The sequence below is a fragment of the Tiliqua scincoides genome, chromosome 3 (assembly GCF_035046505.1).
Source record: "Tiliqua scincoides isolate rTilSci1 chromosome 3, rTilSci1.hap2, whole genome shotgun sequence".
Taxonomy (NCBI): domain Eukaryota; kingdom Metazoa; phylum Chordata; class Lepidosauria; order Squamata; family Scincidae; genus Tiliqua; species Tiliqua scincoides.
This window is the reverse complement of record NC_089823.1, coordinates 159,690,557-159,713,991: the sequence shown is the minus strand read 5'-3', so window position 1 is coordinate 159,713,991 and position 23,435 is coordinate 159,690,557. Positions and strand designations below refer to the sequence as shown.

Here is a 23,435-nt window from a genome sequence, read left to right as displayed (position 1 = left end):
TACCCTGGGGAGGCTGCAGGAGTCTTGGGTAAGTGCTCCCATGCCCCTGCAGCCCCCTGAGCAGCACAATCCTGGGGATTGCGACACTGCCTTCCACCTGCCCCTGCTGCCTCCCCCCCCACCCCCCTCAAGCACTTACAGTGGCTCAAACTCTCTATGAGAGTTTGAAAACCACTGAGTTCGGGAATTTATCTTGTTTTGCTTGCTCCTCCCACTTCAAGCCATCCTGCAGAATTCATGGTAGGGATTCAGTGATGTAGTTGAGGTTTTGTGTGCTCTTTTTCTTGAGAAGCTATCTGGCTCCCCCTGCTGGGCATTACTAATTACTGCATCCAGTTCAAGCTGCTTGTGATCACTGCTGCCAAACCTAGCATTTTTCATCAACCTGCTTGTTCTACTTCCCTCTATCCCTCTTCCAATCTGTTGAATTATTTTTTCCCTTTGGGGCTTTAATCTTGACTCTTTGCCCGCCTAGTCCAAGTTCACTTGGGCCTATTGGAGTAGGTCTTCCCATCTCTGGCGCTGCTCAAGTTCACTACTGCAATTTGTTTTTAAACAAGAATCACAAAGCTCTGTGCTTTCCTGGGAGGAGAGCTCTTCCTCAGGCAACCTCCCTCTACTTGGTTCCCCCAGCCACTGACCCAGTAAATCAGTAAAACAGAGAGCAAGAAGGAGTGTGCTGAGCACTAACCACTAGTTACTACCGAGTTCCCTAACACTCCAAAACAAACAGGCTATGGCTCTGGTTATTCATAAGCTATTTTGTATCAGTAGCAGGCCAGAAAGCAGTGTCTTTAGCAGGTGCAGATCTGAGTAGACCACTGGTTCCCAACCCATGGTCCAGGGACCACAGGTGGTCCGCAAGACCCTGAGAAGTGGTTCGCGAAGTCTCAGGGAAAAAAATAAGTTTTGATCACTTTCAGTGTCTCTGAGCAAGCAGTCCCCCATGGACTCCAGAGAGGGTGGAGAATGGACCTCCTGCAGCTGGCAGCAAAAGCAGCAAACCACAAATCTTCTGTATTAATAATAAATCTCTAATAAATCTTTTCTAATTACAGGCAACCTGCATTCTCCGTAGGTTTGGTACCCATGGATGACTTCATCCATGGGTTTTCGAGTCTGTGGTGCAGGCCAACCTGGAGCCACCAGAGGTGAGGGGAGCCATGCTCCTCTCATCTCCGTAGGCTCTTCCAAAGCCCGCAGAGGCCATGCACATCTGCCTGAGGCCTCTTTGGGATTCAGAAGAACCTCTGGACTGACCGGAGCTTAGGTCCAGACAGGTTCAGGGGGGCGAAAACTGCAGGTTTCAAATACTTTCAGTTTTCTTTATCCACAGAGGTTCCAGAAATTGGAACCCCCATGGATAATGAGGGCCACCTGTATGATTTAAATGTATTTTTTGTGTTCAAGCGTGGGGAGTTGCATGTGGTCCATGACAATTCCAATTTTTCCCTCAGTGGTCCACAGTCTCCTAAAGGTTGGGAACCACTAGAGTAGACCCACAGAGTAGGCTGGGGCATTACTCAATGTAAAGGGATATGAGGAAACCTCCAGCCTGCTCCAGAGCTGTGCTGGACACAGCAGAGGCCATGTGGCTCTACTGTGACCATGCAGTTTAGGATTAGGCTGCCCACATTTTAACAGCAAGTAATTTTTTTATTTCTAATTCGACACAATTTGTTCACTAAATTCTGCATTAAATTACCTTTCTAATGATATATAACTTATGGCGCAATCCTAACAAACTTTCCAACACTGAGGAAAGTCCAATACAGCTCCTAGGTAAGGGAACAAACATTCCCTTATCTTGAGCAGGCCTCTGTAACTGCTCTCCAAGTGTAGGATGCAGCATATGTCCATTGGGACAGCTATGTCAGAGCTGGAAAGTTGGTTAGGATTTGGGCCTCAATGGTATTATTCATAAATACAAATTTTCCAAATAATTGTCCACAATTTTGGCCACTAGTGGTGTCACCTGGTGTGATCTCCCCTCCCCCCCCATTGTCAGTGTTGTGAGTGTATTTATTTTTATTTATTTAAGAAATTTATATCCCATGCCAAAGCAATTGCCCAAGGCAGTTAACAAAGCTTTGTAACCAAATAAAGTACAAAGTATAGCAACAGGTAGAAACACCAAATAAGGCATTAAAAATGTTAAATTTTCACATTCTGCACTAATTGCAGTTTCTGAACTGTTTTAGAGGGTAGTTCCCAGTGGAGCACATTGCAGTAGCCCAGTTGCAGTAGTCTTGAAGTTACTAAAACATGGGTCACCGTAGCCAGGTCCAGATAGCTCAAGTATTGTCTCAGTTGACGCACCAGCCTAAGCTGGGTGAACACACTTCTAGCAACTGCTGTTACCTCATTATCCAGGGAGAACTGAGGGTTCAGGAGAACTCCCAAGCTGCACACCTGTTCTTGTAAGGGGAGTGCAACCCCATTCAAAGAGGGTAGATGATTCAGTGTCTGCATTGAGGATTTCTTGATCAGGAGAACCTCTGTCTTTTCAGGATTTAGTTTCATGCTATTGGCTTTCATCCAGTCCCTAATGGCATCCAAACAGCACCCCAGGACTTCCAGAGCTTCCTTGGAGCAGGATGGCAAGAAGAGATAGAGTTGGGTGTCATCCGCATATTGGTGGCCCCCCATTCCAAATCCATGGATGATCTCCCGCAGCGGTTTCATGTAGATGTTAAAAAGCATGGGGGACAGGATAAACCCCTGAGGATAAACCCCATACCATAACAGCCAGGTGCCAAACAGGTGTCTCCCAGCATCACCATCTGGGACTTGTTAGATAAGAAGGAGTGGAACCATTGCAGAACAGTGCCCCGAAGCCTAATTTGGTCAGCTGATCCAGGAGGATACAGTGGTCAATGGTGTCAAAAGCTGCTGTTAATAAATTTTAATAATTAATAAAGTTTCAGCAGGACCAGCAGTGATGCACTACTCCATCTAATCCTTGGCAAAGGTCATTTATCAGAGTGACCATGACTGTCTCCATTCTGAAACCCAGTCAGAAACCAGATTGGAAGGGGTCCAGATAGTCCTTCTCATCTAGGAACCCCTGGAGCTGGGACACCATCACTCACTCAATCGCTATCCCCAAGAAAGGAAAATTGGAAACTGGTCGATAATTGTTTAAATTGTTGGAGTCCAAAGATTGCTTTTTAAGGAGGGGGCGCGCAACTGCAGTCATCAGGATGTTGGGCATCACTCCCTCCTACAAGGATGAATTTACCATGGGTTCCATCCAATCAACTAGCATGTATTATGATTATTAGTCTGCTTTTAAAATGTTTTAGGGGAGGACTGAGCCCAGTCTCTGACATCCTTTCCAGGCAGATTCCCTTAACTCTCACAACAGCCACTCAAACTCAGCACTTCAGGCCCCTTGGCCCAGGAAGGTTCTCACATCTTGCCTGAAGCCAACTGTTCAGGCTACAAAGTCATGTAATTGAGGTTTGGCCTTTTGACATAGCCTGAACTTTGCAAACCTCTTTGCTTCTTTTTTCAATATCCAACAGTTTTTCTCCAGGGATGAATTGAGTCATGAGTCTCCACCCCCGTCAAGTAGAAAATGAGTCATAACAAGAGGACTTTTTGAGTTGCCCAGTTTGGTTTCGTGACTCAAAAAGATTTGAGTCTCAAGTCTTTCCCTTTAAAAACCCAGCCTTGGAAAAATACAGGGCTGCTGCCAGGGTGTGTGTGTGTTGGAGGTCTCTTTAAATACTCCCCTGGTGTCCCCATTCCATCTGTAAACAAGGCAGGAGGGGGTGGGATGAACTGTGTGAGAGCAGGGACAGAAGTGGCAAGAGGGAGGAGGGTCACGCTCAGCAGCTACGAGGCTTACCAGGGTGACCCAATCTACGTGTTGCACGGAGCCTCACTGCAGGCATACAAGCAGCCCCCTCCCCTTCAGAGCAGGGATGTACAGTGTGTGGGGCAGTAGGTGAAGCAGAACTGCCCTGTTGTTGTCCATGGAAAAACACCACAACTGCCCAACCTGCTTACATACGAGGAGGCTCTCCTTACACTCAAGGAAGTGGGTGCAAGGAGAGCCTCCTCGGGAGTAAGCAGGCAGGGCAGCTGCAGTGCTTTCATACGCCTCTCTCATATCTTTATATAGCCTGTTATTCTGAGTATTAACATTTTGCACTATTTCCCCCTTTCCCTTTATCCTATTCTCTGTAAACTAACTTGTTTACAATCATCAATGTGTTTTAAATTCCAGAAGCTGCTCCAGCCAGGCTCTGCTTTTATCTGGTACAGAGGGTTGCAAAATCCCTTTTTCCTCATTGAAGCACTCCAATTAGTCTAGATACCGAGGCACACCTGCAGAGTTCCATGAACTCCAAAGGTTATTGGCATTCCTGAGTCTTGTATACTCTCAGGGAAGCTACCAGAATCTACTAATAGCTTCTGCATAAAGATAGTATACTGCCTTCCTCTCCTAGTCCTTGGCCTTGTCTAGACTATGGCTGAGACCATTTGTGCTACTATTACACAAAACAAGAGCTGTGACTGCAGATCTCAGGCCTTGATATCTTGAGTAGGCAAACAGGCAAAGAGTGAAAGTGAACCTGCAGTGCAATCCTCTGCAAATCATGTCAGAAATAAGTCAGGTGATAGAATTGTAACCCTGGACTCCTTCTGGCCTTCCGGTATCAGCCACTATGCAAGGATGTCTGAAAGTGTCTGTGGTTACAAAAAACGCCAGTAATTTGGCACCAGACTATAAACCGATGAACACACGGCAATGAAAAAGGACTTCTGCAAAAATCCTCTTTAGCTGCAGTGTCCACTTAAAATGGTCAGTGTTCCTGACATACAAGTTTCTATTGGTGACCAGGAAAATTTTTTAAAAAATAGAATAGAAAATAGAATGCTTTTGCCCAGGCTGAGGCAGATCCAAGTTTTTCCCACACGACCATGATATACAACCAAGGGCGCAATCCTAACCAACTTTCCAGCACTGAGGTAAGGGCAATGCAGCTCTGAGGAAAGAAAACAAACATTCCCTTACCTTGAGGAGGTCTCCATGACTGCCCCCCAACTGCAGGATGCAGCACATGCCCCACTGGCACAGCTATGCCAGTGCTGGAAAGCTGATGAGGACTGCACCCTAAAGCACTTGTGATCTCAAACCATGAGATTATCCATGTTTTAGATTGCTATAATAATCATGTTTCCCTAGAAGTAGATCCCACTGAGGTCAATGGGACTTATTTCTAAGTGCACATGCCTAGCATTGTGCTGTAACTTTTACTAAAATATACTTTATTATATACTAGGAAATAAAAGTAAAGTACAAGCTGATACAGAGGGCCCCCATATCCACAGATCTGTATCAGCAGATTCAGTTACCCACGGATTGGGTCTGCAAGCATCCTGGACTGGATCTAAGTGTGTGCACCCCCCTGGGCTTTCCTGGAACTCCCAAAGCCTTAGGGCACAACCCTCTCCAACTTTCCAGCACCAGTGCAGCTGCAATGCAGTCCCCAAGTAAGGGAACAAATGTTCCCATACCTTGAGGAGGCCTCTGTGACTGCCTCCCCACCACAAGATGCAGTGCATGCCCGCTCTGGCGCTGGAAAATTGGATAGGATTGGCTTCTTAGAAGGCATTAAAAATGTTGCTTCCAGTTTCACAGAGAAACTGGATCTTTATGGGCTGAACTCTAGGGCTCTGTCTGAGCCCGGCAGAGGCCATGGACACGCCTCTGCTAGGCTCAGAGGACCCACCAGACGTGAGGGGAGATAAGTTCTCCTTGACTCCAGAGGGTAGGGGGCAGGCATTCACCCATATTTGCAGTTTCAGTTAACAGTGGGGGGTTCCAGAACAGAACCCCTGCAGATACAGGAGCATGTCTGTATTGCAAAACAAAGCTAATCATCAATTTAAATTAAGAGATTCACCATGGAAAAGCCTTCTTTCTTACCTTGCCTCTTATCTCCAGTATAGTAAGAATCTCTGGTGCTGCAGAAAAGTCTGCAATGAAATAACTTGTAACTCATAAAGTGTATTTAACTTTACTGTTTACAAGTAGGCACCAATGATATTAGATCTTTTTAATTATTAAATAAATAAAGAATATTAGGCCTCTAATTATACACCTATATTAAACACTTTTCTTCCATACCTCCCTGATAAGCAAGTGTAGGATGTACATCTAAAGACAAGATAACCGCAATTATTATTATGAACAACCTATCACTTCTGTTGAAATAAGGATCATTACACCATGCCTCACATGTTCTTTGAAACAAGGAAGAGGCAAACCATTGCAAAGCTCTTTGGCAAGATTTAATGTGTTTCCATCCAAGGTCACAGAAGGCAGATATAGGCAAATACCATATAAAGAACGCCTCTGCCCTTGTAATTTGGGAAACATTGAATCAGTCATACACATTCTTTTTTATTGTCCTCGGCTCACTAGGTCCCGCCATTCTTACATGACTCCACTTCTCGGCAAAATGAATGGCCTTTTGGATGAGGCAAAACTGAAGTGTCTCCTAAATGACTGCTCACCAGATGTGCTAGAGAGAGTTTCTAAATTTTTACTTTTAGTGATTTCTAAGCCTTCTTAATGTAATGTGTCAAAAAATTGATATTTTATGTTGAACTGTAAATGTATTATTAGTAATTATGTAAAATGTATTAGTAACTTAACTCCATTTTTGATAAACGGGATTAGGACTGATTATGTTTGCTTTTACAGTTTCTTTATCTATGCCTAATAAAGGTTCATTCATTCATTCATTCATTCATTACAAAGCTTTGATGTTGCAGGTGCTGTCTTATGAATTCAGAAAAACTGCAAGTTTCCTTTCTGGGGACATCTTTGCTGCAAATTTCCTTCTTTGAATGGCTTGTTGGTTTTCTTCCCCTTTTTAAGCCATTTGTGTCCAACATGCAACATGGACCAAGTGTGGACACCTGTGGGCTAGGGCAAAAATGGGTTAATTGTTTTGCTTTTATTGTGCATTTAAACATATTTTGTGAGCTGCCTTGAGTCTTTGAACATAATACAGAATATAGAGGTTTTAAAATAAAACAAATTTTTAAAATGATGTTGATTTCATAAAATTTTTTATCTTTTTAAATAAGATTTTTTAAACCATTATATTGTAACATGGCCTCCTAACATGGAGATCCTGGCTGAGGCAGTGGGCAATGTATTTGCCACCCCAGCATGGGAGGAGGGGGGGCAAAGTGCAGGGTCCAATTTTGTCAGATCAGCTAAATCAGCTTAAGGCCTGCCCTGAATTCACATGTATAATGTAAAGTAATTATAGAAAGAGATAAACAGAAAATTGCATCCACAGCAGAATTCATTTTACAACTAATCTTCTTAGGCATTTAAGGGTGGCTGTGGTGGGAAAATTCTGATTGGGGAGTTCCATTCATTTGCAACATGGAAAAAGGATCATTTTAATATACCATATCATAATATGGTATGGATAGAGAGATGCTCTTTTCCCTCTCACATAACACCAGAACCAGAGGACATCCACTAAAATTGAGTGTTGGGAGAGTTAGAACAGACAAAATAAATTATTTCTTTACTCTGCATGTAACTAGTCTGTGGAACTCCTTGCCACAGGAAATAGTGATGGCATCTTGTCTAGATGCCTTTAAGAGGGAATTGGACAAATTTTTGGAGGAAGAGTCCATCATGGGTTACAAGTCATGGTAGATGTGTGAGCTCCTGGTTTTAGAGGTAGGCTACGTCAGATTGCCAGATGCAGGGGAGGGTACCAGGACGCAGGTTGTGTCTTGTTGTCTTGTGTGCTCCCTAAAGCATTTGGTGGGCCACTGTGAGATTCTAGAAGCTGGATTGACCTGATCCAGCGGGGCTCTTCTTATGTTCTTATAGTAGATGCTATATGTATGGAATCTAGGGTTATAATTATTGAATACTAGAAATAACTTGGTCCAAGATGAATTCAAAATGGCACTTTTCCTTGCACTCCTTTTTGGTTGGAGAAACTGTATGGACATTTCTGAAGGAACTGCATGTGCACAATCAAGGTACATCATGTATGGTACAGCATGGAGACACCCTACTAAAAGAGAGTACATTGCAACAAAATGAATTGCAGCCCAATCCTAATTAAATTCCCGCATGGCAAGGCATCAGCACAGATGCAGGCTGCACTGCATCCTGAGGGGGAATTTCAGCTGCTGGAGGTCTCCTTGAGGTAAGGGGACATTTATCCCTTGCCCCAGGGTAAGACCTAGCAACTGCAATAGGTCAACTTGGATCTGCGGCAGTGATATTGCTGGCACTGCGTCAGCAGATCAGGCCCAGGAAGAAGAATAGGTAGAAAACACAAAACACTGCATTGAAGTTATTTTCCAGAAATTGAAATAGATTACTTTTCCAATTAGAAGTAATACATGGGGCTGCATCTGCTGACACTATGTCACCTACATAGTACACTTTTAAAGCGTTCAAAAATAATAAAAATGAGCATTAGAAATAAAAACATGGAACACCACTTTCTGCCTTTCAGATCACAAAATCTGTTTAAAAAAACTATTTTCAAACACTCCTAGGGATTGGTGCAGCTGATCCCACCCCCAGGCCCAATCCATTCACTCCCTGCCCCCATCTCTATCCTCCCCCACCCTGTTTCACACCCTCCCTGACCTACCTGCTCTAGCAGGCATCCATGGGTGCTTCAGTACCAGCAGGAATGTACTAGCCATCCCACTCACAGGCCTAACCTTCCTATTGTCACATGATAATGATGGCTTTTGCAGCAACCACCCAAGGCTAAGTGCTTGGGCTTGAAGAGGTTTCTAGGTTTTGGGTGGCCAGAGCCATCAGTGATGGTCACTGGGTTAAGGGTGGCAGCGAGGGAGAGGTATCCAGGACAGAGGCTTAGGGCCTTCGAGTAGTAAAAAGAGAAACCCAAGTAGCCTCAGACATGGTCAGGGGAGGTGGTTAAACCACCCAGCTTCCTCCTCCTGCCTCTTTCCCCCAGGGATCACAGGCAGCCACCCTCACAGGGCAGATGCCCATCCTCTACCGAGCTCCTCATTGGCTGCTGGGGAATCTTTATATACAGGCCTCTCCACCCTACCCCTTCCTGCCCTTGTCCCTGTGTAGTGCTGATCCTCACAGGCCCTGATCTTGAAGGGAGCATTCTCTTCATGCCTGGTTGTCCTTCTGCTGGCAGTCGTTGTGGTTGAATGGCTGTACCATAGGCCAGTTATCTGGAGGGAGTGGGACCATCCATTATCTAGGTCAGGGATCGGCAACCCGCGGCTCCGGAGCCACATGCGGCTCTTTCAGCCGTCTGCTGCAGCTCCAGAGTCCGGGTGAAAGTGGCAAAGGGACCTTGTCAGTTGTTAAAAACCTGATGGGGTTCCTTCTCGTGTTCCGCGGACATCGCCGGCGCAGCATCACTCCAGGCCCCACCGGAAAACAGCTCTGAGAGTGGGAGGGGCCGAGGCCGTGGCCAGCGCTCCTGCAGTCCAGCGGCCACCGTCCTCCCTCAGTTGCTGCTGCTGGCGGCAGCAGGTGGGAAGGTGCCCTGTGGGGGCTGGTGGCGGAGGCCAGGCCCCTTCCGCCGTCAGCCCCCAGCCAGCCTTGGGGAGGTGCCTCCGCGGCAGCAGCAAGCAAGAAGCTCCACCTTGGCCCTGAGGAGCAGGGACGCCGCCACCCTCAGGGAAGTGCGGCCCAGGCAGGGGAGGGTTCCCCCTAAGGCTGCAGTCCTGTCCATGCTGGCCTGGGAGGAGGCCCCATTGACTATGATGGGACTTACTTCTGAGTAGCCATGCCTAGGCTGGGGCCCTGAGGCTGTAGTCCTATCCACACTTACCTGGGAGTAAGCCCCCTTGACTACAGTGGGCCTTACTTCTGAGTAGACCTGCTTAGGGTTGCGCTCTCAGACTGCTGTCTACACTTTCCTGGGAGTAAGCTCCACTTAATATAATGGGGCTTGCTTCTGAGTAGGCATGCATGGGATTGGGCTCTGAGGCTGCAGTCCTACCCACACTTTCCTGGGAGTAAGCTCCATTGACTCTAATGGGACTTACTTCTGAGTAGACATGCATAGAGTGGGCTACGCCACTGTATGTGAGTGCCCTTGGCAGGGGTGCCTGGGTGGCCCAAAGGCTGTGCTTTCTGAGGCAGCATCTGCCATAAACAGGCACCAAGTCGTGGTTGGGACAGTGATCAGCACATACAGCCTTCCTGGGTTTCTCCACCAGTAAACACAGTCGTACCACCAGTGATGCTTGAGGGGTGTCTGGTGGGATTCACACGACACCTGCCACAGAGACCAGGAGGCCCATCTGAGTGGGCAGTGTTATCTTCATTTTAGATGTCAAAAGGGTTCTGTGGCTCCCGAGGTTTTCTTTTCTCCAGAAAATGGGTCCAAATAGCTCTTTGAGTGTTTAAGGTTGCCTACCCCTGATCTAGGTGCATCACAGTGAACCTGGGGGTGAATGCTGCATTGGGCAAGGATCCTGTCAGCTGGCTGAGCTCACCCCAGCAGCTGAGTTGCTGCTTCAGGGGGATGCTGTGGTCAGGCCTCCTGGCAAAGGGCCTGATCAGACCACAGAAAAGACCGCTGGCCGTCAGGGTCAGCCTGCAGGGGCCAGAGGTTAGGACCACCCCAGACAAGGCTGCTTTGGGGAAGCTTGCCTCCCAGGTCAACAAGGATCTCTTCAATTGGACAGGTTCCACTGAATATAGACAGTAGCCAAGCAGTAGTACAGTCTGGTAAGTATAACATGCTGCTCCCTCCCTGTTGAATGGAGGCCAGGTAGGTGATCAGTAAACAATGGAAGGAGTCTATGGTAAAGGGCTGAAGGAAGAGCATAATCAATGGGAAAAGCAATGAAGAAAGCCAGGCATGACTCATACAGCAGCCAGGGGCTGCACAAACTGGAAGGGGGATTGCTGACAAAGGTGGGCACAGAGGTTACAAGGCAAGCAAAGGAAAACATAAATCCCAGGTGGAAAAAACTGAGTACTTTTCAACTACTTTTTTATGCAGTTCCAGGAGTGTGGTTCTTGCACTCATAGACTGAGTGGACATGACTTCCACTGAAACAATAGTCATTTCCATTGACAGACTGGGGCAATACTGGGGCAGTCCCTGTCCAGGACTCTAGGATTTATAAACCTAGAGATGACAGTGTCACACAGGGCTGGCCCAACCATGAGGCCAACTGAAGTAGTTGCTTCAGGCATCAGGTTTGTGGGGGGACACCCATCTCTGTCCATCTACTTGCCTTCACTGCTCCTCCTTCTACTCCCTGGACTGTAAAAATGAAAACTGAATAGCCTCATCTTCTCTCCATTATCACTTCCCCATCTTCTCCATGCAACAACCCTCCTGTTTACTTGACCTTTCTTTTGTTTCAGACAGCACTAAACACCCCCTTTTTGTTGTTTTTGGCATCCCTTGCCACCTTCAGCTTATTCTGTGCTTCCTGACATCAACCTGCAAGAGCAGCCCTGACCTGTCCCTTTGTTAACTGTTCCTTCTTCTACTTCTTGTATTCCTGCCTAGTGAGGATTTTATTTCATGCATCTGTAGCCTGATGCAGACTACAGGCTTATGCTGAAGCAAATTTGTTAATCTTTTAAGGTGCCATGGGACCTTGGTTGGGTTTTCTTCTATGCCTGAGTCTTTTCCTCTCACAAGTAACAACCCAAATCCTGAGCTGCCCGATGCATGAGGCAGTTGTGGCACCCCCCACTTCCCCCTTGCCCTGGAACACCTCTCCCCCCTGCCTCTCCCCATGTCTCCACTCACCTCTCCACTGCCCAGCAGTTTGGGCAAGCCATGAGGCAGCAGACTGTGGGCCCAGTGCAGGAGCACATTTGTGACTTCACTATGCAACTCAAAATTTATGAAGAATTAATATCATATAATCTATCAGAACTTAGTTGCAATACCCAGGTGAGAAATAGAAGAGGGGATCTCCAGCGAGCCCTGGTTTATTATTATTATTATTATTATTATTATTATTATTATTATTATTATTATTATTATTATTAACAGTATTGATAGGGAGTTTGATAGGGAGTATAAGAATCTTAAAGTACAGTTTTGTGATTGCTATCGTAATTATAGGGATTCCCAAATGACAAGACTTCCATCACATTATTTCACCTTAAAAAATCAACTGAGTCAGGTTATCAAGAGGAAAAGACTAGAGTTCATTAATGAACAATGGGAAAGGCTACTACAAGCAATTTCCCAAAAGAACTCTAAACAATTCTGGACTATTGTGAAGAATTCCTGCCATGTGGCTAGTCCAGATTTGTCTATCATTTCCCCTGATGGCTGGCTTAAGCATTTTCAAACCCTATTCTTTGAGAGGGACCTGACTTGCACTGATCCTTGTGTTCTGGTTTAAAAGATCTTCCAGATTGGCCTCCAGTATCACCAGAGGAAATGAAAGAACTTATTTGTAAATTAAAAATAGGGAAGGCCCCCCAGACCAGATATGATTCCAACTGAGCTTCTAAAAGCTGACCCAAATTGGTGGGCACCTCTGTTGGCTACCCTGTTCACTATGGTGTATTGGAATCACGGAAGATCTGGTGAGGAGGTAGATGTGGTGTCAGCAGTGGCCCCTTTAAGGATAAGGCCTGGGCATCCAGCAGAGTGTGCTGCACAGCTGCAGCCACTTGAAGGCAATAGGGCCCTTAGGGATATAAGGAGCACCTGAGGTAGGAAGTGTTTGTGGGTTGTAGAAGGAGTGTATGTTGGAGGGGACCGGACCGGACCGGACCGGACCGGACCGGACCGGACCCTACCCTACCCTACCCTACCCTACCCTACCCTACCCTACCCTACGACTCAGATTATTGGCTCTGGACTCTGACTTGCCACCTCTGACTGATTGGACTGGCTTACCTGAAAACTGACCTTGGACTGTGACTTGGCATATTGGATCTAGACTCTGATTTGGCAACTTTTGTTGATTGGACGAGGAACTGACTCTGACTTTTGCTTGCTGCACTGATGAGTAAACAAGGGAAATTAATCAGCCTTAAGTGGGCTTGAGGCCCAGTGGGGAGGAGCTGTGGCAAGACATAAGGTTGATAGAATGGGTATTATGCTAGTGTCATGGACAAATGCAATTGTAGTTCCAATCTTTAAAAAAGAGTGACACAGGGACAGCTTCAAATTACAGAGTGATCAGTCTGCTGTAGGGAAATTATATGCTAAATATTTGCGCGCCAAGCTTATTTTTTGGATATCTGACCAGAAGATTCTGGGTCCTGAGCAGGTGGGATTTCAACAGGGTAAATCTACCCTGGACCACTGTACCATCCTTTCATACTTGATTGAGAAATATATTAGGAAGACAAGATCTAGATTTTATACAGCCTTTCTAGATTTAAAAGCAGCCTTTGACTCTATAGGTAAAGAGATACTCTGGAGTAAATTAGAAAAGTTATAAATGGACAAGAGACTATTATTCCTTATAAGGAGGCTCCATCAGAACACCACTTGCCAGTTAAAGTGTACCTCTGCGGGGAACCTTACAAGGAAAATTGTGTCAAACAAGAGAGTCAAACAAGTGTGTGTGCTGGCCCCTACCCTATTTACTCTATTTATTAATTATTTGGTTCACTCTCTGAGGTGGATGGGCACTGTCCCAGATTATGATCCACTCAGGTACCAGTCCTCCTATATGCCAATGATGCCATAATAATGTCCCACAACCGTTTGGGGTTAAAACGCCTTTTGAAAAAGTGTTTGGAGTATTTGTCAAAAAACCATTTACAGCTGAATTTTGACAAGTCTAAAATAGTTGTGTTCTCTAGAACATGGAAGCTGTAAAATTGGCAACTAAATGGACACAAATTAGAACAAGTTAAACAGTTTAAATACCTTGGTCTAAATTAACGTTATAATCTCTCCTGGGCTACTCACCAGAAAATGGTAATTAATACAGCTAACGTTCGCTCTAAGTCCATCGCTTGCTTTTTCTTTGCAAGAGGTAGCCCTTACATGCCAGCAGGCTTGAAGACTTTTAATGCCAAAGTGATTCTCCAATTATTTTGTGGAATTCCTCTTTGGATTGGGACTTTAAACAATGCCCTGGAGTCTGTCCAAGGTACATTTCTTTGAAAAATCTTGGGTTTCCGAATTGTGTCATTTATGCAGCCTTGTGCCAAGAAATGGGCCAATCATTGCTAGAAACCAGGGCCTGGCTGATAGCCATCAGATATTGGCTGTACAGATATTACAGCTATGACCCTCGAAGCTTACTCTACATGATGTTCCTTGAATCTAATCGGCCTCTTGTTATAACCGTTTTGGGAAAGAAAATTAACTTAATCAAGCTGTCTTTTGAATGTTTAGGCTCACTTCCATATCATTTCAGTGCATCAAACACAGATTTTTTGACATTGAAAGGTAGGATCTTTACAGCATGACAAATAGAGCATGTTCCCCGTTAAGTCTGGCGATCCCCATATTGTATGGTCAAGTAGCCTCATATCTATACTCGATGCACAGTTATCCAAAAAACAAAGGAGAGCCTTCTCCCTTGCTAGATTTAATGTGCTTCTGTCTGCCTTTCTTTTTGGGAAATTTCATAAGATAGCTCATGCTGATGTATTGAGATCATTGTTCACTCCATTTTTTATTGTCCCTTTTACACTGAGATCCATCAAATATATCTGGATCTGATATTGAGAACAAGAGAAGGATTTACTGATGTGGCAAGAATACTCTACCTCCTAAATGATTCTTCAGTTGAAATAACCAATACTGTGGCAACTTTCCTGTGTCAGCAAACTGAGCTGTGCAGCAGAGAAGTCAACTTGCTTCCTGGCTGATCAAATGTATATAGTTGCAGATAAGCTTGCACTGCCAATAAAGGATTCTATTCTATTGCTTTGACTTTAATCCAAGGCATTCACATATGCAAGCTTTCTCTAAACCCTCAAAGGGTGGGGGAGGTTTACAATAAGGAAGAAGTTCTAATCTTTCAAGAACAAACAACTTTCCAGATGGATCTTTCACAATCTGGTATAAATTCTGATTGTGGTTTCCTCCCACGCTGACTGACAAACTATATACAGAAGTAGCCTGTTAAAAGTACAGATCTGAAACACTTCCCCAATGCAGTCACATGCCATGGTAGCATCGAGTCTAATATATTAAAAATTAAATATTGAAATGTATGGGGACACACCTGAAATTGGCTTGTGACCCACCTAGTGGGTCCCCACCCACAGGTTGAGAAACACTGCTCTAGACCAGCTCTCCTGCCCAGTAACAACAAACTGTAGCAACAACTATGTTAAATACTTCTGGCTGAATCCTATCCAGCATACATGTATGTGCTATGTATGCCCACACAACAGACTTACCAGCCAGACACCCTTCTACTGATGGATGCAACACAGATGCTGGCACAACAGCCGGAAAGTGCACTGCCATCATAACATAGCCCACATGCCACTGCAATGCTGCTGGCAGAGAGGCCAATAGAGATAGAAGAGCAAGGTGGGGTGTGGGAAGTATATTGGAATTCATTTCCATCTTAGTATTTCAGTACATTTCAGTTTCAGTTACTATTGAGAAGCCAAATTCATGGTACCAGTCACTAATGCACAGAGATCACCACTCTAAGTCAGAGGTGCCCAAACCCTGGCCCTGGGGCCACTTGTGGCCCTCAAGGCCTCTCAATGCGGCCCTCAGGGAGCCCCCAGTCTCCAATGAGCCTCTGGCCCTTTGGAGATTTGTTGGAGCCCACACTGGCCCCATGCAACTGCTCTCAGCATGAGGGTGACTGTTTGACCTCTTGCGTGAGCTGTGAGATGAGGGCTCCCTCCAATGCTTGTTGTTTCACGTCTGTGATGTTACCAAAAAGGCTGGTTTGTTTAGGGGAATTATTTATATTAGCCTTCTGGAAACTTTTGGGACCATAGGCTGGATACAAGACAGCGTAGAGCAAAGAAATCCCTTGTTTAGCTTAATGAGGAGACTGGGAGGAAGGTAACTTTCAATCAAAGGATTATATTTTTATTGCAAAAACACACAAAGGTAACATAATACACATGGAGAATCGATAAGTATATACTTGTCTGGTGTACCTAACTCATGGTGGATGCATGTGCTATGTATTTGAGTGCATCTGAAAAGGAAACAGAAATGGTTAGGGTGTAGGAAGGTATTTTAGGGGTTCCTTAATCTGCTAAACCCAGTTGCTGACTAAAGATGGGGGGAGAAGGGAGGAATAGGTAGGGAAGAAGGGGAGGAAATTTAGACGCATGATATATTTACCTGTGGGGGGGGGAGCTGGAGGAAGAGTCCTGCAGGACCACTCTCGCAAGAGAGCAATCAGAGAGAGACCGCATGTGCTCTGAGTTCTCTCTTAAGAGTTGTCTTTTACCTGGAAGTCAATCCAAACTGACCGGAAGTATCCCAGAGCTGTGGGCATGCTCAGTAACACTTGGAGTATGTAAAGAAAAGGTGGAAGGGTCCAGAACTCCGCTATCAGCAAAGCTTGACTCTGGGGGAGGGAGGCAATTTGCATAAGGTGCTTAAGAGTGTTAAAGCTACAACAAAAGAACAATAGACTTCCTCCTCCGTAGGTGCATGCTTGTTTTGCATAATCAGGAGACACAGTGATTAGGTTATACATTGACCTGCAAGGAATTGGGGGTTTGTGTAATTCATGTGTTTGTAGCTTGGCCATGGCCCTTAGAAACATGTGCTGGGGGAGGAGTGGCCTGCTTGCTTGGTCTGTATAGTCCAAAATACATAACTAGATATAAAAACACAACTTGGAAGGGAAAAGGGGATTTTCACGTAACAGTGATGCAGTAGTGGCAGCAAAGGAAAGGCCAGCCTTGCTTTGTGCAAGGCCTTTTATAGGCCTTGAGCTATTGCAAGACCTTTATTCATTCATGTAAGTTCATCTTTAATATATTCATTTATGTAAACTTATTCAAATTTTAAATGTAAAATAATTCTTTCCCACCCACCCCCCCGACCCCTGACACAGTGTAAGAGAGATGATGTGGCCTCCTGCCAAAAACTTTGGACACCCCTGCTCTAAGTAACTGTATGGGCTGAACTCAATTAAAGGTGATATGTTACAAGGATCATTTCCACTCCACAGGAGGTTAGAGTAGCTTTTTTTGTAACAAATACTTGCTCAGTGTAAGCATTTCCTTCTCTTTTTCTGTACGAAATGCACATAGGATGAATATTTAAAATATCAGTGTTGTTAAAGGAACTTGCTGCCAACTGGAAAGAATTCCAGCCCGAATTAGGCCTGAATCAAATGTGCAGAAACCCAAAGGTCATCTTCCGTGAAATAAGTGTTAATACTTATTAATAAATATTGTTAATACTGTTAATAATAAGTGTGCATGAGAATGAAATGCTCACACACCTTGCAACACATAGCCACCTACTCTAATTTCACCACCACCCCAAGTCCTATATGGCAAGGCTGGCCAAACTGCACTTGCAAGCCACGTGAGGCTCTTGCCATATGATATGCAACTCTCAGAAACATGTCAGTTGAGCTCCTTTCTGCAACACAACATAAAAGGTAAATGAAAAACTTTATACCAGGTATAAACTGAGAGTCCACTGAATTAAAATGCAAGTTTAATGTTCATGGTGACTAAATATATTTATGAAGTTAAACGCTTCTTAAATATGGTGGCTATCAAGCGTCTCTCTTGTGGCTCTCAAACATCTAAGGGCGCAATCCTAATCCACTTTCCAGCACTGACAAATGCAGCTTGGAGATAAGGGAACAAACATTCCCTCACTTTGAGGAGGCCTCCATGAATGCCACCCAACTGCAGGATGCACCACATGCGCCATTGGCAATGCCAGTGCTGGAAAGTTGGTTAGGATTTGGGCCTAAGTTTATTGTATGTGGTTCTTAGGTTAAGGCAGGGTTAGTCACCCCTGCTATATGCTTTGAAGAACTTGTACCATAAAACCAAGCCAAACGCTGACACTAAAGGATCTCATGGATGGGGGTTAGTCACATTTGGAGGGAATGCTCTCTCACATCCTCATTAATCATCACAGGGGGGCAATGCCCAAACCATTAAAAAGTATTGTGGAATAAGGAGTAAAAGTGAGGGTATATGTGTTGCAAAAACGCACAGCAATCCTGATACCTATTTCTTCTCTCAACCCTTCCATACATAATGAAGACAACAATCAATCTGCACACCACACACTGTCCAGCTATGCTTCAGGACTAGATGATCAACTCTCTGCACACTCAGTCCTCAACCCTAGCAATTGCTTCTGCATTACAATGGTACTACAACAGCAGGCTGCTGGGATTCAGGGCTAGGTAAGCAGTCAGCCACATGTCTGGCCTGGAAATACAGCCTTTTAATGTAATTGTGCTATGAGAAGAATTTCTCATCATTCCCATTCATAATTCCTCATACCCCCATAAGAACTCCACAATAATTACAGTAAACTAAGGTGGACCAGAGTTAATGTCAATGTTGCTCGAACCCAATATTGTAACTTCACTGTTGGTGATTATCCATGGCTGGCTTCAAATAGATACTATTATGCGCAATCCTGAGCACTCTCTAGACCAGCACAAGTCTCTTGTGCTGGACCAGTACTGTCCCAAATGTGCCATAAAGCATGTCTGTGACAACTTGTGCATTGGCTGGGCTGGTGCAAGGACAGGAGCTAGCCCACAGGGGCCAAATTCTGCCTCTGTGCTGACAGAATTAGGCAAGTTTGCACTGGCCTCCGGGGGGGGGGGGGTTTGGAAGGGAGGGCAGTTCAGTGGGTGGACAGGCCTGGGAGGGGGGCCTTACACGGGGCTGCTTGGGCTGTGATTTCAGTGGCACAGATCTGAGTAGCCCCATTGCGGTAGCTTCCACACGACACAAGGTAAGGGGAATTAATTCCTCTTACTCCAAGTTGCACAGCAGCCAGTCCCAGCTCCACGCTGGATACAGGCAGGCCAGGAGACTTGCCTGTTACAGCGTGGGTTAGGATTGAGCTGCCTGATGCTTACTGTGGACAGTTCCACTGTTTTTGTACTGGGGGAAAAAAAAGATCAATAAACTGCCCAATAGAAGCCCTATAAATCTTTCCTACGTTTTTACCCCTGCTAACTGGTTAAGAGGCACTTTTTCAAGTGGGTGCTCCTCTTTTATTTAGCAGGGGGAGAGTAACTGGCCCACCTCACCCCAGCAGTGTCTTTTCTAGTGGCTGTCTGCTGGTGTTGCATCTTTTTAGATTGTGAGCCCTTTTGGGACAGGGAGCCATTAGATATTTGATTTTCTCTGTAAACCGCTTTGTGAACTTTTTGTTGAAAATCGGTATATAAATACTGTTGTTGTTGTTGTTAATGGACTTGACATAGCAATTTGTGCTCTTTCCCTCACAATGTCCCATTTCCCTAGATTCTTTTTCTAAGAACTTTGTGAGCAATTAATCATAGCATTGCATGTTATTATGCTGTAATAATACCACTTAGGGAGGATAGGAGTCATAATAGCTATGCTTGCATATTTGGTATCCTTTATAGTTTCACTGTTGTTATCTTTCAATTGATTACCTAATAATTATGGTACAGTTGGATGACCCTTCCATTTTCCTGCCTTGACTTGTGTGCTGTTGCACAATCCTCCCTATTGTTATGGATTGCAACACTGGCAATACTTCTTTGTCTTCCATCCCCAGTCTTTTTCCCCTGAGCTGGAGAACAACACTAACCCTGAGGTCAGTGGCCCATTGATCCCCCTTGTAAAAGCTTTTCTTTTACAGCTTTCTAGGGTTATGTAAAATAGAACACAAGGTTGATAGATTGTAGCCATTTTGGGTATTATGTTTTGAGATGGAAGGATAAGATAGCTAAATCAAATACCTGGAGAATGGAGTGGAAGAGAGAGGAGCAAAGACTGAAACATTTTTCTCACCTAGTGAGATAACATACCTTGAGCTGACTCTGCTTTGAAAACGTCATTGCCCATGCACCCCCCCCCCCTTAAACATGCAGAGATTCAGGTTAAATTGGGTCACTTTATCAGAAGCCAATCTGCAGCAGGCAAAGCCTAGAAATCCAGGAGGGTGCCTGCATGGCTACAGAGCCAGGTTAGAGAGGCCGTAAAGGGCAAGGAAGCTTCCTTCTGTAAATGGAAGTCTTGCCCTAATGAGGAGAATAAAAAGGAACAAAAACTTTGGCAAAAGAAATGTAAGAAGGTGATACGGGAGGCCAAGCGAGACTATGAGGAACGCATGGCCAGCAATATTTTAGTCAAGAGATCAGCAACTTCATTCTTCAATTCCTTAATAACTCTTAGGTGGATGCCATCACGGCTCAGTGACTTATTGATTTTTAATTTATCAATTAGGTCTGAAACATCTTCTCTCTTAACCTCTATCTGACTTAGTTCCTTGGTCACGGAGGGCCATTTGGGCAGTGTATCTGCCTGAGGTCTTCTGCCGTGAAGACAGATGCAAATAACTCATTTAATTTTTCTGCCATCTCTAAGTCTCCTTTTATCTCCCCTTTCCCTCCCTCACCATCCACAGGGCCAACCGCTTTTCTGGCGGGTTTCCTGCTTCTAACATATTTGAAGAAGCTTTTATTTTCCCCTTAATGTTGCTGGCCATGTGTTCCTCATAGTCTCTCTTGGCCTCCTGTATCACCTTCTTACATTTCTTTATGTAATTACATTTCACCTTCTTTACATTTCTTACTGTTTATGTTCCTTTTCAAACAGTTAGACAAAAGAAAATATTTCTTTACCCAGTGTGTAATTAGTCTGCAAACTTGGTGCTCGAGCCCACAGAATTGGGTTCCTAGTTAGTTTGTGGCACAGACAAGGTTCAAACCAGAAAAAACTCAGCTTAGTCTTTTGCCATAGGATGTGGTAATGGTGTCTGGCCTAGATGCCTTTAAGAGGGGATTGGACAGATTTCTGGAGGAAAACTCCATCACAGGTTACAAGACATGATGTGTGTAGCCTTCTCATTTTAGAAGTAGGTTATCTCAGAATGCCAGGTGCAAGGGAGTGGTAACAGGTTGCAGGTATCTTGCTGTCTTGAGTGTTCTCTGGGATACCTGGTGGGGCACTGTGAGATACAGGAAGCTGGATTAGATGGGTCTTTGTCCTGATCCAATGATGTTCTTATGTTCTTAAGTGATGGGAAAGATGGGGAATAGCTGCACAGAGTTTATAGCAGTAATAGCACATATCATTTTGCTGACAATTCATATCTGTTTATCTCTGATTTTTGCCAATTTAGCCATAAACAACTAGCCTATAGAAATCTATATGTTTATCCATTGTGTTGCTTGTACTTTGCTTAGCAGGCTGCATCAAACTGCTGAGCTTCCTGGAAATGCTTCTGTTTTACACTCTTTGAGTTTAGATGGGGCATGATGGAGCAGTCTCACTTGCATGCCAGCTGTGAAGGCTTCCTGATCTCCCCCCCTCCCCCAATGCCTCTGAGTAGCAGGCTGCCAGCAAGTCTAACTCCTGCAGTAGGGCTTGTGCTTCCCCTAGAGTTCACTAAGGGCATGCAGACTCTTCCACTCCTGAGAAATCAGGCCATGCCTGCCTCATGGCATTAATGATCCAATCTAGCACGTGCATTGCAGAGTTGGAGTTATGCAGAAGAAGTACTTTAAGGTGTGGTGGATGTTTACTTCTCTAAGTGTCATCATTTTGTCAGCTGAACCAAGTACCCTTCCATGTCCCACATTCTCACCAGCCAGGTCAGAGGGTTTGCCTCTCTTTTGCTGGTAGTTTGAGGCAGAGCACTGAGATCCTGGCTGGTGTAATCCTTCATGACTTGTATCATATCCATTTTGGGCACATTCTGCACAGGAGCTGTTTGCTGGTGAGCTTTCTTCTGCAGGAGGGGTCTGGCTCATATTCTGGGCCCCCCTTCCCTGCCCTTGCACTGAAGTTTACTCCTTCTCCTTATTGCTCACATTGCATAATTCTATAGGTGTGTACATACGTGTATTAATATACCCAAGATACATTTTCTCTTATATTAATCCATTTATTTCTGAGCTTAAGCCAACATGCAGGTCAAAATGCCCATTATCTTTATAATCCAAAATGGTGTGGGTGCAGCATATCTATAGCAATGACCTGTCCCATTTCTGTCTCCCTATATACTCAAACCACCACCAGACATCTGGCGCTTTTCTCTATGTCACATGACATGGGGTGGGCAAACATGTGAAACAGAACAAGCCTTCTTTTCATGTGGTGCCTCAACTGTGCAATGTCCTTCCCAAGAAGGCCTGTCTGACACCATCACTTTCTCCTGTATGGTGAAAACTTTGCTCTCAAAGACTGAGTAACTTGCAGTCTTCTGAGTATATTGACATTAGAGACATACACATTTGTTACTCTCTGCTGCTGAGTTGTTTCTGTTGGCAAGCATTTAAAACAATCAGTTCTTCTTAATATCCCTTCTATGATTTTTCTTCAGTTTCTATTTTTCTTTATCAACGTTCCTTAAGATAGAAATCTCTGCTGTCAATATTTTAAAACATAAACAAAAATATTCATTTTTAAAGTATTTTAATGTAAATATGAGTAGTAGTCTGTTAGTTAAACAGAAAAATACTGGCAATCAAAAAAGGACAAGAAGCAAAGCTAAAACCCAGAGGGTAAAGGACACATAAGTACATGTACCAACACAGAACACATTCTTTAAATAAATTCTCTGTGTCTCTGTGATGTGCTCTCAATCCTTCACCTTTTCCACAAGAAATGTACAAGATGTCTACAAATGACAGCATAGTTTACACTGCAAGTTTAACTAACAATCACATCTATTCTTCTGAGTCTTTCAAAATATTTGATAAATCATTCTTTCCTCTTCTTGTTTGTTTGTTTGTATCTCTTCACTCCCCTTAGAAACAAGTTTAAGGACTTTTCTTACCATGTTGTATACAGCTTTGTTCTTAGGATCATAGTCAAAATATTTAAATTCATGTGATTTATAAACCTAAAAAGGGGGGATAAGAATTATGCAGAGTTTGAAATCAGGTGAAGTTTTAACTTTGAAATGGAGAATCACATGGAAGTACCACGTCTGAGACTCTGAGAAGTTACCAGAGTTCGTCCCATTCCTCAGTGCTAATTAATGTTAAAGTTTATAAAACATCATCCATATAGGTATAAAGCTAGATTTGGAGAAAATGCAGATGAAGAATAAAGACTTTAGGTTCCCAAAGCCATGCGCCTTCCCCTTCCACATGCTAGCATATGTGGGAGGGGGCTCTTTGTACAAGAGGAACAAACCACTGGATTAAACCATTTCTGCCCAACGTTGCATATACATAACTGGGATCAAATGTGGACTGGGCAGAAATGGGTTTAATCAAAATTAAAAAATTTTGAATGGGTTAAGCATTCCCTTTAAAATACATTACTACTGTTGTTGGAATCACAGACTAAC

The 23,435-nt window shown here is 44.3% G+C and overlaps 1 pseudogene; it reads right to left on the bottom strand.

Annotated features, from left to right (window-relative positions):
• Positions 1-9,414: 9,414 nt before the first annotated feature.
• Positions 9,415-23,435, bottom strand: part of LOC136645172 (lipase member M-like) — a 29,872-nt pseudogene continuing 15,851 nt past the window's right edge.